General features: G+C 39.4%; 1 protein-coding gene across 4 annotated transcripts in view; it reads right to left on the reverse strand.

The window, feature by feature from the left end:
* Positions 1-13,620, reverse strand: part of SLC26A5 (solute carrier family 26 member 5) — a 50,390-nt gene extending 36,770 nt beyond the window's left edge. For 3 of the 4 annotated variants that reach the window (XM_053925968.1, XM_053925967.1, XM_053925965.1), the window contains exons 1-3: positions 13,533-13,620; positions 10,191-10,300; positions 8,768-8,874 (exon numbers count right to left, since the gene is read on the reverse strand). The gene's annotated coding sequence lies outside the window, so the exon portion shown is untranslated. Of the gene's footprint in view, positions 1-8,767; positions 8,875-10,190; positions 10,301-10,835; positions 10,931-13,532 lie in introns of those variants that run through there. The other variant, XM_053925966.1, reaches the window with a different exon arrangement.
* Positions 13,621-14,235: the final 615 nt, after the last annotated feature.

Consider the following 14,235-nt stretch of genomic DNA (forward strand, 5'->3'; position numbering starts at 1 on the left):
GCAGTGGTGGCTGGCTGACCGGGTGGAACCCCTTTTGTGTGTGGATAAACCAGGAGGAACAAATGCGGAGGGAGACAGACTGCACAGCCCAGGGTTCCAGCGCAGGGAAAGAAAGCCTTAAAAACTCTGTAAAATCCTGTGGGGATTGTAGTGGCAGAAGAGACTCCCAGCCTCACAGGAGAGTGCATGGGAGAAACCCACAGGCTCTGAGAACGTACAGAAACCCATCCACCCAGGAATCAGCACCAGAATAGCCCAATTTCCTTGTGGGTAGTGGAGGAAGTGACTGAAAGCTGGCTGAGAGACTAGCAAGCAGCACTGTTTCCTCTCTGACACTTCCCACACATACAGCAAAGTGGGTTGCCCCACCCTGGTGAACACCTAAGGCTCTGCCCCTTAAAACGTAACAGATGCACCAAGACAAAGAAATATGGCTCAGATGAAAGAGCAGATCAAATCTCCAAAAATAGAACTAAGCCATGAAGAGACAGCCAACCTATCAGATACACAGTTCAAACCACTGGTAATCAGGATGTTCACAGAAATGGCTGAGTATGGTCGCAAAATAGAGGAAGAAGTGAAGGCTATGAAAAGTGAAATAAAGAAAAGTATACAGGGAGCCAATAGTGAAGGGAAGGAAACCAGGATTAAAATCAATGATTTGGAACTGAAGGAGGAAATAAACATTCATCCAGAACAGAATCAAGAAACAAGAATTTTTTTAAAAATGAGGAGAGGCAGAGGAACCTCCAGGACAACTTTAAATGTCCCAACATCTGAAATATAGGGGTTCCAGAAGGAGAAGAGGAAGAGCAAGAAATCAAAAACTTATTTGAAAACATAATGAAGTAGAACTTCCCCAATCTGGCCAAGGAAATAGACTTCCAGGAAGTCCAGGAAGCTCAGAGAGTCCCAAAGCAGTTGGACTCAGGGAAGTACACACCAAGGCACATCATAATTACATTGCCCAAGATTAAAGATAAGGAGAGAATCTTAAAAGCAGCAAGAGAAAAGGAAACAATTACCTACAAAGGAGTCCCCATAAGATTATCAGCTGATTTCTCAAAAGAAACCTTACAGGCAAGAAGGGGCTGGGAAGTAGTCAAAATCATGAAAGGCAAGGACCTACATCCAAGATTACTCTATCCAGAAAAACTATCACTTAGATTGGAAGGGTAGATAAAGTGCTTCCCAGATAAGGTCAAGTTAAAGGAGTTCATCATCACTAAGCCCTTATTATATGAAATGTTAAAGGGACTTATCTAAGAAAACCAAGATCATAAAAAATATGAACAGCAAAATGACAACAAACTCACAACTATCAACAACTGATCCTACAAAAACCAAAAAAAACCTAAGTAAACAACTAGAACAGGAACAGAATCACAGAAATGGAGATCACATGGAGGGTTATCAGTGGGTAGGTGGAGAGGGGGAGAATGGGGAAAAGGCACAGAGAGTAAGAAGCATAATGGTAGGTACAAAATAGGCAGGGGGAAGTTAGGAATAGTATAATAGGAAATGGAGAATCCAAAGAACTTATATGAATGACCCATGGATTTGAACTAAGGAGGCAATGATAATGGGAGGGGTGGTATAGGCAGAGGGGAATAAAGAGGAGAAAACATGGGACAACTGTAATAGCATAATCAATAAAATATACTTTAAAAAATAAAAATATTCAATGTGTATATTTTTCATACCCCTATATTCTTTTAAAAATATGCTCTTATTTTTTATAGTGTACTATTTTTTCCTTTGATTTTCTATTCCTTTTATCCTTTTAATAATTTTTAACACACAATATTTGGTTCATATATTTCCATTATTTCAAATTCTGGAGGATCTAATTCTTCTGTTTTGTTTGTTGATATTCCCTTATGGTGATTTGTAGACTTTAAAAATTGTGAATTCATATTAAATAGGATATTGGGGGTGTGGTTCACTGTCTTCTTGGCACTGAGATCATGTCTACTTTCCAGGTTTGAATAGTACAACCCCATCCTCACACCCTAGGATCTGTATCCCACAGACAAACTCCTACAGGTTGTGCTGAGCATGAACTTGAACTTACTGCTCTTTTAAAATGCTTTTCTGTATTCTTCAATAAAATTTTTTATTATTTATTGATTTTAGAGAGAGGAAGGTGGAAGAGAGAGAAAGAGAGCAGGACAGACAGATAGACAGACAGACATCAACTTGTACCATTTGTCTATGTACCCCTTGGTTGATTCTTGTATGGCCCTGATGGGGATCGAATCCACAACCTTGGCACATCAGGACAGCAGTCTAACCAACTGAGCTACCCAGCCAGGGCTCTCTTCTAGTAGTCTTTATTTCAAAGGTAACTATTTATTTAAACATTTAATTGTGTTTTTTCCTTTATTTTTGTGTATTTGTACTGGAGGGAAGTCTGTATAAGTTAACTTATTCCTCCATGTTGCTAAAGCCCCATTATTAGAACTGTGTGAATATTGTTCGTTACTGGCTCTATCTATTGAATGAAATTTACTTAATTTTTCTTGAAGTCATTCTTCATGCAGATCATTATTTGTCTTAATTTGTATAAATTTCTTTCTAAGTGTGGTACACTTCTGTTAGCTGGGAGTTAATTTAATTGCACTTGGGAAGTTAGACTCTTTCTTATTCCCCATCTTCCTCCTTCTTACTTTCAACCCTTATTTTGCTGGAGCACATCCTTAGGTAATTGCTTCAGAAAGGATATTTAGAAGTAAATGGCCTGAGTCTTTGAATGTCTGAAAATGTCTTCATTTCAATCTCACTTTTAATTGATAATTTTACTGGCAACATAATTTTAAGTTCAAAATAATTTTCCCTCATAATTTTAAAGTCATTGCTCCAGTGTAGTTTAGTATCCAGTTCACTGATGGGAAGCCTTATGTAAATTTTAAGTAAGTGACTATATTTTCCCTTTCATAAAGTGTTAGCGGCCTCTCTGTATCTTTGACTCTGAGGTTGACTCTGTAATTATTGTAACTCTCTATGGATATTTCCCCCCATTCATTTGATGGCCCTTCTTTATATCATACTTTTCCTGAAGAACAGGATTTTTTCCCCTTGTTTTTGTCAACTTCTACCCCTCTATTTTTTTGTTTTCTTTTTCTAGAGCTCCAATCGACAGGTATTGGATTTACTGAACTGCTTTTCTATGCTTCTTTTTTTCTGGCATATATATTCTCCATCTCTTTAACATCTGGTTGTACATTCCAGGAGCCTTCTCAAACTTTATCTTTTAGCCCTTCTAACAAATTATTTTTATTTTAATATTTATTTAAAAAATTTTCAGGATATTTTTGTCTGTTTTCTGATTGTTCCTTCTTAATAGAATTCTGTGTTTGGTATATGGAAACAATAGCTTTTTAATTACTCTGAGGGTACTCAGAGTTTTTTTTAAAGTTGTTTTAAATGATATCCCCTCTAGCATTAGTAACTGTATTTTTTTTTCCATGCTCTTTGTATGGCTAGTAATTCTTGGTTATATATTTTTTAAAATTAAAGACTTCATTGACTTTCCTGGTTAATGGTGTTTTCCTCCATTATTATGTACATAATTGTTTACAAGATAGGATCCTTCCCTGAATGAAATGATGATTGAGAGGCTTTGTGTACCAGTGGGCTCTGTTGACTTCTGGACTGACTTTAGGTAAAGAGGCAAGAGCTGGCCTTCAGGCTAGAGCCCGTCACTTTACAGAAGTCAGAAAGAGAAATATTTACCTAAATGCCAAATGCACATTAGAAGCACTGGTTCACCTTAACCAATTCATAAAGATTTTCCATTAATTCCTCTGCTTGCAGGCCCCTGCTGCTCATGCCTGCTCTCTGTCCTTGCTGACTCCATGCTCAGAGCTTCTTTCTAGAGGGTCACCCTCCTTCCCATGGTGGTCTTTCTTGTCCTAATTCTTGGTTCTGCTTCACCAGTAACTTTCCTCCAGACATTTTTTTGTCCCATTCTCTTCAGAGTTCTTCCTAGTCTTTGTAAAAATTTACAGTCATTTAAAAATAGTTACAGGATAGAGAGAAGGAAAATGCTTTTGCTTTCTTCTTTAATCTTTGACTTATTATTTTTCCATTTTGCAAACTTGGAAGTTGTATGCTAAATTTTATCAATTAAACATGCTTTTAACATAAAATATATAGACGTATTAAGATGTGCAAGTATCCACCACAAAATGGTAAAAGAGGTTATGTTTGGATGGTGGAGTTGTGGGTAATTTTATTTTCTTTTAATCTATACTTTCTAGTATTCCCACAGTAGAAACTATTATTTTCATAACAAACATAATAAAAGTAAGTTTTAATTGCTGATAATAAGAGTAAAAGCTACTTTCTGTTATTCTTTCAGAGAAGTCTGCAAACACAGGAAACCCTTGGCATTTGATAGGAAGAGTGAGAGTTATGTTCAGAGACCTGTGAGCATCCCAGATTTCACTGAGAACGCCATTAATTGAGAGGTGATTGTATGTGAGCTGCTTGACTGATCCAAGCTATCAGGTTTGTTTCTGTTATATACTTCACATACAACCTTAGGAGTCAGATACTATTTTCTTCACTGCCAATTAAACAGATGAGGCCCTTTCAGATTTGCTCCCCATTGACAGTTGAAAATAAAACTGCCAAAAGTCTACTGTAGGAATCACATACCAATACCACCTACAAAGGTCTAGGTGGGTAATGACTGAAGTGAACCACGTGAGTCTGTGCCAATCTAGAGAGCATATATGGTAAGCCCAAAGTGGTCAGCTACTATTCAGCTCTCACTGAATGTTCGCTTCTATTTTTAAAAGTCCTTTATGTTGAGGTTCAATTTACATATAGTGAACTGCACAGACAAAGGTATAGTTTAATGAGTTTTGCCATGCATTTTAGGCCACTATAAATAAATAAAACCTTTTTATCATCCAGAATTGTCTCCTGTGTTCCTACAGTCAATCCCTGCCATAACCCCAAGTCAGGCAACCTCAGTTCTGATTTCTGTCACTGTACATTAGTTTTGTCTATTCTAGAACATCATATAAATAGAATGTCCAAATTTTAAAGAATTTGAAACTACATTTTAATGAAATTCTTTTTAATTGTTGGATACCAACATTTATTTTTGTAAAACAGCCCATCAGCAAGGCAACCACTTTGTGTCTGGGCTATAATATAAAGCAAGAAAATATTTTGTATAAATTTATTAATTCCTCTCATAATTGATAGTTTTGGGACTGACCATTTTTTAGCGACTAGTAGCACATTGTTTAAAATGGAAGGGTAAACCTAACCTTCAGGGCATCAAGAAAGCAATGAGAATGGGATACTGAATTCCACTTCATAACGTCCCTTGGGGTAAAAGAAGTGCCAGGGAAAGAACGGGTAGAGGCTGATGTAGTGAGAAAAGGATAGTTGGGGAACATTTAGAAGACATAACAAAGAAGAAACAAAGAACATGGGGCTGCTGCTACTTTGACAAAACTGTATGAAACTGATCTTCACATCACCTTCCAAGAATCCCACAGAAAAGGCCCTACCAGATCCTATGTGATGTTCAGCACCCTCCCGAACTCCTGCCCCACAGCCTCCCCTTTCTACGTTGATTTCATTTCTTTCTGCCTCCTGTCTTGTCACTCTGTTCCAGCCACCCAAACCCTCTTGCTGTTTTGTGGACATGCCAGGCATGTACCTGCCTCAGGGATGTACGTTGGCTAGAAGCTCCACTCCCAGAAAGCTTCATAAGTTTTTTTCATCACCTTTAAGTCTATGCTCAAGATCATTTTTTTAGGCCACCTTATCTTAAATATTACCCAACCAACTCCCTCACTATCTTCTGAGCTTTTCATTTCTCCATAGCACTCATCACCATCTTACCCATACTGTATTTTGCTTCCTTATTTTCTGTATTCCTCCCTCCCTGCATGAGACTTAAAGCTACATGAGCATAGGTACACAGTAGGAATTCATTAGACATTTGTTGAACAAATGAGTGAATCAAGGAAGAAAAGAAGAAAGAGGAATTCCGGCCAAAATAGAGGCATAGGTAGAAATGCTTTGTCTCTTCACACAACAAAAGAAGGAACCAACCAATTTAAAAACAAACAAAAAAACCCACCCAGAACTGACATAAAATCAAACTGGGAAGTCCAACAACAAAGGAGTAAAGAGGAAACATTCATTGAAACTGGTCGGTGGGGCGGAGACAGGCAGCTGGGGTGGAGAGGACTCATGGCAAGGTGGTGGCTGGCCAACTGGGTGGTCCCACTTGAGTGCAGATAAACCAGGAGGAACAATTGGTGAGTGAGACAGACCACACAATCCAGGGCTTCAGTGTGAGGAAAATAAAGCTTCATAGCCTCTGGCTATAATCCTGTGAGGGTTGTACAGCAGGAGAAACTGCCAGTCTCTTGAAAACAGGGCAAGAGCCAAGCAAGTGGCATTGTTCCTTTTCTGTCCCCTCCTCCACATATAGCACTACAACAGCAGTGAAGTGGATTGTCCCACCCTGGCAAGTACCTAAGGCTCCAGCCCTTACAACAAAATACGTGTGCCAAAAAAAAAAAAAAAGAAAGAAAAGAAATATGACCCAAATGAAAGAATAGATCCAATTCCAGAAAAAGAACTATGTGATGAGGAGATAGCCAACCTATCAGATGCAGAGTTCGAAACACTGGTAATCAGGATGCTCACAGAAATGATTGAGTACAGATGCAAAATAAAGGCAGAAGTGAAGGCTATGCAAAGTGAAATAAAGAAAAATATACAGGGAACCAACAGTGAAGAGAAGGAAACTGGGACTCAAATCAATGATTTGGAAAAAAAGGAAGAAATAAACATTTAACCAGAACAGAATGAAGAAACGAGAATTCAAAAAAATGAGGAGAGGCAGAGGAACCTCTGGGACAACTTTAAATCCTCCAATATCTGAAATATAGGGGTGCCAGAAGAAGAAGAGGAAGAGCAAGAAATTGAAAACTTATTTGAAAAAATAATGGAAGAAAACTTCCCCAATTTGGTGAAGGAAATAGACATACAAGTCCAGGAAGCTCAGAGTCACAAAGAAGATGGACCTGAAGAGGAACACACAAGACACATCATAATTAAGTTGCCAATGATTAAAGATAAGGAGAGAATCTTAAAAGCAGCAAGAGAAAAGAGACAGTTACCTACAAAGGAGTTCCCATAAGACTCTCAGTTGATTTCTCAAAGGAAAGCTTTCAGGAAAGAAGGAGCTGGAAAGAAGTATTCAAAGTCATGAAAGGCAAGGACCTACATCCAAGATTACTGTATCCAGCAAAGCTATCATTTAGAATGGAAGGGCAGATCAAGTTCTTCCAAGATAAGGTCAGCTTAAAGGAGTTCATCATCACCAAGCCATTATTATATGAAATGTTAAGGGACTTATCTAAGGAAAAGAAGATCATCAAAACTATGAACAGTAAAATGACAACAAACACAATTATCAACAACTGAACCTAAAAAGACAAAAACAAACTAAGCAAACAACTAGAACAGGAACAGAATCACAGAAATGGAGATCACATGGAGGGTTATCAGCAGGGAGGTGGAGAGGGGAGAATGGGGGAAAAGGTACAGGGAATAAGAAGCATAATTGGTAGGTACAAAACATACAGGGGGAGATTAAGAATAGTATAGGAAATGGACAAGCCAAAGAACTTCTATGTATGATTCATGGACATGAACTAAGGGGGGGAATACTGGAGGAAATGGGGGTACTGGGTAGAGGGGTATAAAGAGGAGAAAAAAGAATGGGACAACTGTAATAGCATATCAATAAAATGTACTTAAAAATAAAAAAATTTTCAGAAAAAAAAAGAAAAGAAGAAAGAAATGAAAAGCTTGCTAGCTTTGGAGATGGTTGTTAAAATGTTCAACAAAATAGACTAGTTAAGAAAATTTTGTCATTTCTTGTTATCTTCCAACATTTAATTGTTTTGGTACAGTAAACACTTAAGGGACTAATATTAAAGACCAGAACAACCTTGACTATACTTACTACCTTAAAAATATTAGATTTGTGAGAGGAGAGATGCTTATACAACATATAAACACATACTGGGCATTTGAATCTAATAATAATTTTTTTCATTAGATTTAAAGTTATGATGACAAAACCATCTTTTCCTTGTATATTTATTTCTACCTTAATTCATTTTAAGAAATAGGTAAAGAATAACTTCCAAAAGAACAAAACAGTATGTGGCCATCTTACTAAATCTTTGGAACAATGATCAGCAATAAACACATGAAATGAATCAAATACTAGAAAAAAAATTTTTAATGGCAGTGAGTATAACCAGCTCTAGGTCGATGGTGAGGTGGGGGCTGAGTTGGTTCTGTAATTCTCTACAAGATTTTTGACATAAGGTAAGGGCAGTTCCCCTGAGACACCAAAGTTAAAGAACTCTGGTGCCAGTAACTTTCCACTCCAGAAAAAAATATTCCTCAATGTAAAACATTATTTAGAATTAAGTCAGACTCTGGGATTGGTCAATGCTGGATTAGACCAACTATATCCAGGTTGCCAACTGACTCGTGGAGACACTGTTCCACGCACCATGTATGGAAGACTGCAGAGAACACAAAGGAATGGCGGGCCAGAAGCCTACATTTACTGACACATAGCAGGTGGGATGAAATGATTTGCTTAAATTTCAGAACGCTTGAGAATAAACTGTAGCAATTTTAAAACCAAGCAGAGAGCAAATAAAGAAATTAAATGCAGCTCCTTGTAATCCACAGGTCTTCTTACCCTTGTTCTATGTTTCCTCCTTAATGCCTTTCCATCTTTTGTGAACTCATGTCCGTCTCTCTTTGACTGATCTGACAGTCACACACACACTGTTTTTTTTTCTTCTTCTAGGTGTTTGGGATGAGAAAAAAAGGGTAGGACAAACAAATAAATTTCATGGATTACAATTTAGTAAGTTATACCTTTAAATCTAAGAATAATTTTCAAAGTGTGAATATCTGTAGAATTTACAATGTATTGGCAACAAAATTAGGTCCCAACAAATGATCAAAGTAAACAATGTGCTCTTTTTTCCTATCCCAGTTCTGGTAACTCAATAGTCTACAACTACTTGAGAAGGTGTGAGGATCATTTTTTTTTTATCTGTTTGGACACAGAAGCTCACATTTCAGCACGATCAAGGTGATCATCCTTATCCCTTGCTGACACCTTTCGCCTCCACCCCAACAAGTCACAGATGACCTCTAGGAGAAAATTTCAATAGGCTATTAAACACTGGTACCGACACCAAGAAGACACATGATCGTCTCTGGGGACCTTTAGGAACAACTAATCATCTTAGATAAGTGGAGTTGCACCTGATTCAGCCCATCAAAATGTACCAGTTGCTGAAAACTTGCAAGACATTGTGGGAATACTGAACTGGGAGGAGGCACAGCACTCTCCCTGAACAAATGGAAATTGCTGGATTTGGACTGCTTCTTAGAAAGGCATGTGTAGGTTTAGGCTTGGTTACCATTAAGTGTGTGTAATAAGAATTTTATGGGCCTGCTTTCTATCTTTAAGTGACACAACCTTAGAATCAGTTAGTAATGGTTATTTTAACCAGTAGTTCTTAATCTTCACTGGGCATTAGTGTTTTCTGGGTGTTGTGTGCAGGGGAAGGGGGCTTTTAAAAAACAGAGATGTCTCGGCCTGCCCTAGTCCAATTAAATCAGAATCTCTGACCAAGATTTTTTTTTTTTTTAAATAAACCGTCCAGGTGATTCAACTTCATCAAGAACCATTAATCCTATGTTGCAACCTTATTTCATATATAAAAAATTAAGGTCCAAAGAACTTAACTTATAACTTGCCCAAGATCACAAACCTAGTTATTGGCAGAGTTTGGGTTGAAATCATGACTTCCATTAACTTACTCATCTAGTAAATGTCTCTCAATGACATTCTAGCATTGTGACCAGCCACCTAGTTGTTACTCAAGAATAAGATAAGTCAAAGCTGGGTCATATCTAAGGGACAGTAAGGCTGGTCCTGATCCAAGTTAAAAGGGGACAGTAAGCTTTATGGTTCTGGCATTCTATCTCTCTCAGTATGATTCAGGTCTCTGGAACTGTTAAGGAATCCTTTTGTCCAGGTATAATCTGTCACTATCCAAGACCCGCTCTCCCATTTTACTAGTTCCAGGGGCCCCTCTGCTTACCGAGGTCTAATGTGAACCACAAGGTGGAAGAGGACAGGGTCCCCTGCTGGGCGGTCTCGTGCAGTTCAGTAAAACCTTGGTCAGTGGGGATGAGAGCTGGCTCCTAGGCCCTAGGTACAGAAGAAAGGAAAGTTAATCCACAGTTCCTGGTTTGTTTTTTGAAAGAAGTTATGTCCCAAATATTTGTTTATGCTATCCATTCATTCCTAATAACAACAAACTCTCTCCCAAGACACAACTACTGTTATCACAGTGGTTACATTAAAATGGTAATTATATAATAAAAATATTATATATATATATGTGTGTGTATATATATACATATATATATGTATATATATATCTCCTTCTTAAAGGTGAACTATGAGAGAGAGATTCAAATTTTGAACTCAACCATTCCCATACTTAGTCATTCATGGTTACAAGAGTTGGCATGTGAGAAACTGTCCTGAATCATGTATCAGTACTAGAAGAAAATCATCTCAAAAGCACTTTTCTTGAGAAGAACAACAAAAACATCTTAAAAAGTGATATTCATAATGTTCAAGATAAAAGTTGATCTTCATCAAATAAAAAATAGGACTAATTTATCTTTAGTCCTTTACAAATAATACAATTACTGCTTCCCATTCACAGAATACTTACTCGAAAGGCCATTTGAAAATGAATTAAATTATATCCACTCAGTTTGTCCTTGCTTCATTTCCATTTTCCTCCATTTACCAACCCTCTGACCCTTGTTCTAAAGTGACGTCTTATTCCTGGGGACCAGGAACCCTCTGAAAGATACGCAACATTTTGAATGGGTATGTGTGTGTTTTTTTCCCAGTGATAAAGTCCCTAGTTTGGGTCAGATTTTAAGAAAGTCCTGTCCCCTCCCCAAAGCTCCCTAGAATTCAAGGGAGAAGTTGGGGAGATGATGTTGGTGATGTTGGTATCCACAATGAAAGATTTTATGAAATTGCCTTCTAGAACCATCCTTGAAAAGAAGGATTGAAAGATTTCATGAAATTGGATTTATTCTCCAAATGGACTTAGATGAAACATAGTTTGGAAAGCACCAGAGGATTAAATTTATTCATGCTAACATTTTCTTCATTAGTGTAAGATTTCACTAGTTTGGAATCAAAGGAAAGGAAAATCATCACCTCATTTTTCTTGTTGATTTTGACTTATCAACTCAATGGTAATGCAGATGGTAGGGTAAATGGACATATCTTTTCATTTAGTTATTTCCTAGAAAACCTTTTACTTTGGAATTACTGAAATGCAGACTACCTATGATGGTAGAAAATTACAAAATGATTAAGATACCAAAGTGCACACTGGTCATTTAGAATGAAATGAAAGCTCAACTGTGTTTGATTTTAAATTGAACAGGCAGTGCAAACCTTGCAAACCAGTTCACTGTTGCTGCCGTTGTTTTAATTGGAAAATTCCTCTATTTGCCATTCTTCTGCATTTCTTAGCAAAGGGCCTCATACAGGGAAGGTGCTCCAATACGTGTTAGATTGAGTCAATTCTTTTGGTATCACTCATAAATTAATGAGGAACGTGTAACTCTGTATAGTTTCAGAGTAGTTAAAGAGAGAAAAAAAAGAAATCCTACGTAACAGAATTGGGGCTTCAGGTGTTACCTAAGACTAGAATGCTTTCCAGCAGTGCAATTAAGATATCAGCCATAGCAACCTTACCTAGGAATTCTTCACCCTAAGTTTCTTTCAAATGCAAATTAGTTTGAATTTCTCTCTCCAGCCTCCTGACCCCTGCCTGAAAGTCTCCTGCCACAAATACTATACTAATTAGGATTACTTAGCAAAAATTTATTTCAAACTCCATTTCAGGAAACAAGGGGAATGGTCAAGTCAGGGAACATATATAAAGGACCCATGGACAAGGACTAGGAGGTGCGGGGGGGAGGACTGAAAGTTGGGGATGGGAGGGCAGGGCAGGGGAGAGCAATGGGGGAAAATGAGGGCAACTGTAATTGAACAACAATAAAAAAAGGACAAAGAGGCTTACATAGGTGACTCTTGAACCATGCAGGGGTGAGGAGTGCCAACCCATATGCAATCGAAAGTGCAAGTATGACTTTTGACTCACCCAGTCTTAACTACGAATAGCCCACTACTGACTAAAGCCTTACCAAACATTAACAGTGGAGTAACACATTTTTATGTTATATGTGTTATATATTGTATTCGTACAAAAAAGTAACCCAGAGAAAAGAAAACCTTAAGAAAATCATAAAGAAGAGAAAATATACTTGCACTATTGTAGTATTTATTCAAAAACAAAAACAAAACCCAACCTCCCCCCCCCCCCCATAAATAGATCTGCGCAATTCAAACGGGTGTTGTTCAAGGGTTAACCGCACTTCCTATCACATACTTCAAATTTCCCCTCCGTTTCCAAGTATACCTTAGATTATACATTTCTATGTAAGGCAAATTGTTCCTAGTTTGCAGATAAGAAAAAGCTGAATTCCAATCCTTCGCACAAAATTGCCATTTTAGTTGTTATAAAAACTCCCATTTGTTTTAAAAGTCTAGACCCCAGACTGATAACACAGTAGTTACCACAGTTGGGCAGAAGACTCTTCTTCGCTTTCCTCACCACCCATCCACCCTCTTCACAGCTCTAGGCTTTTGAAGTTTCCCACTCTGGGCTTGACTCCAGAGAACGCGGGTCGCGCACCCTCGGCTGGGCCTGGCTGGGAGGGCGCACTCAGTGGGGCCAGTAAATGGATTTCCCGCGCACCTCCTTCCTAAACTTAAGCTAGGAGCTTCCGAAGCTCAGAATGTCAGAACCGCCTGTGCGGTAAGGGGTTAGGAAGGAGAAGGGTGTCAGGCGGGAAGCTGCCAACCAGGTTTTAGGGCAGGCAGGCTCTTAGCAAACCCTTGGTTACCGGAGCTGCGGGAGACCCGAGGTTCACGCTTTGCCCGGGCGCTGAGCGGGGTACCCCAGCTGGCAAAAGCGGGCAGACCCACCTTGGGGTCTTTATATTTATATAAATATAAATAAAATGTTTTTAAAAACCTATGCTGCAGCGACTGAGGGGGAGGGGAGAGGGGAGTTTTGCAAAGGACGGCCCTTCTGCAGATTTATCCTTGGAGACAGCGCAGGTGTGGACAAGTCAAGTTGGTTGACCATTATCTTTAAGAAAGAGTGGGAGCAAGAGAGAGAGCCAGAGCGGAGGCAGAGCCACCCGGACAGGCGACGACACCGAGAGCCCCCGCTGCGGTTGGCTTGCAGTCCTGGTGGTCAGAGCCCCGTTCCTCCCCGCCTGGTGCCTAGGCTACCCAGCGGCGCCCAGACCCGCGGTCGCCCGCGCGCACTCACCGGCCCGCGCTGCCCGCGGCTGCCCTGGGCGGAGCCGCCGCCGCGCTGCGCTCCGGAGCCTCTGCAGCCTGGACACCGCGCCGCTTCCTCCCCGCGCGGCTCTCCGAGGAGGCGCTGCACCCGCGCGAAGCCCGAAACCAAAGACCGCCCCGCCCCGCCCTGCCCCGCCCCGCGACCCCTGCAACCCTGGGGGCTCTTCTCAGCTCCTAGAACTTCTCAGGTGTGCTGGCAAAAGATACACCCGGCTCGTCCAGCCCCCACAAATTACGAAAATGACAGCCACTGCTCCTGAAGCTCGAGGTGGGATTCCTGTAGCTTAGAGGTAGGAAGGAGGAGACGAATTGAGAGGTTCGAGGCTGAAGAAAGCACAGTAAACAAGCGATAGTATTCAAGTAGAAAACGTTGCCTATTGTTACTTAAAAAATGAAACCATCCTAACATTTATTTTCAAATATAGTCATTATGGAGATTAAGATTAGCACAGGAACATTAAAATGCTGAATGACAATGTGCGATTAAAAGAAACTTGGACGAGGTGCCTTCCGTTAACACTTGGAAATACTGTGCAACACAACAATGAGTGACATATTCTTTTCCAGGCTTTCGAGTTAGAATTTACAGAACTACTTTTTTTTTTTTTAAAGTAAAGCAGCAGTACACGCAATTTAGGAGAAAGAAATATAAATGGAGGAAAAACGGAGAA

This window comes from Desmodus rotundus, chromosome 6 (genome assembly GCF_022682495.2).
Source record: "Desmodus rotundus isolate HL8 chromosome 6, HLdesRot8A.1, whole genome shotgun sequence".
Lineage (NCBI taxonomy): Eukaryota > Metazoa > Chordata > Mammalia > Chiroptera > Phyllostomidae > Desmodus > Desmodus rotundus.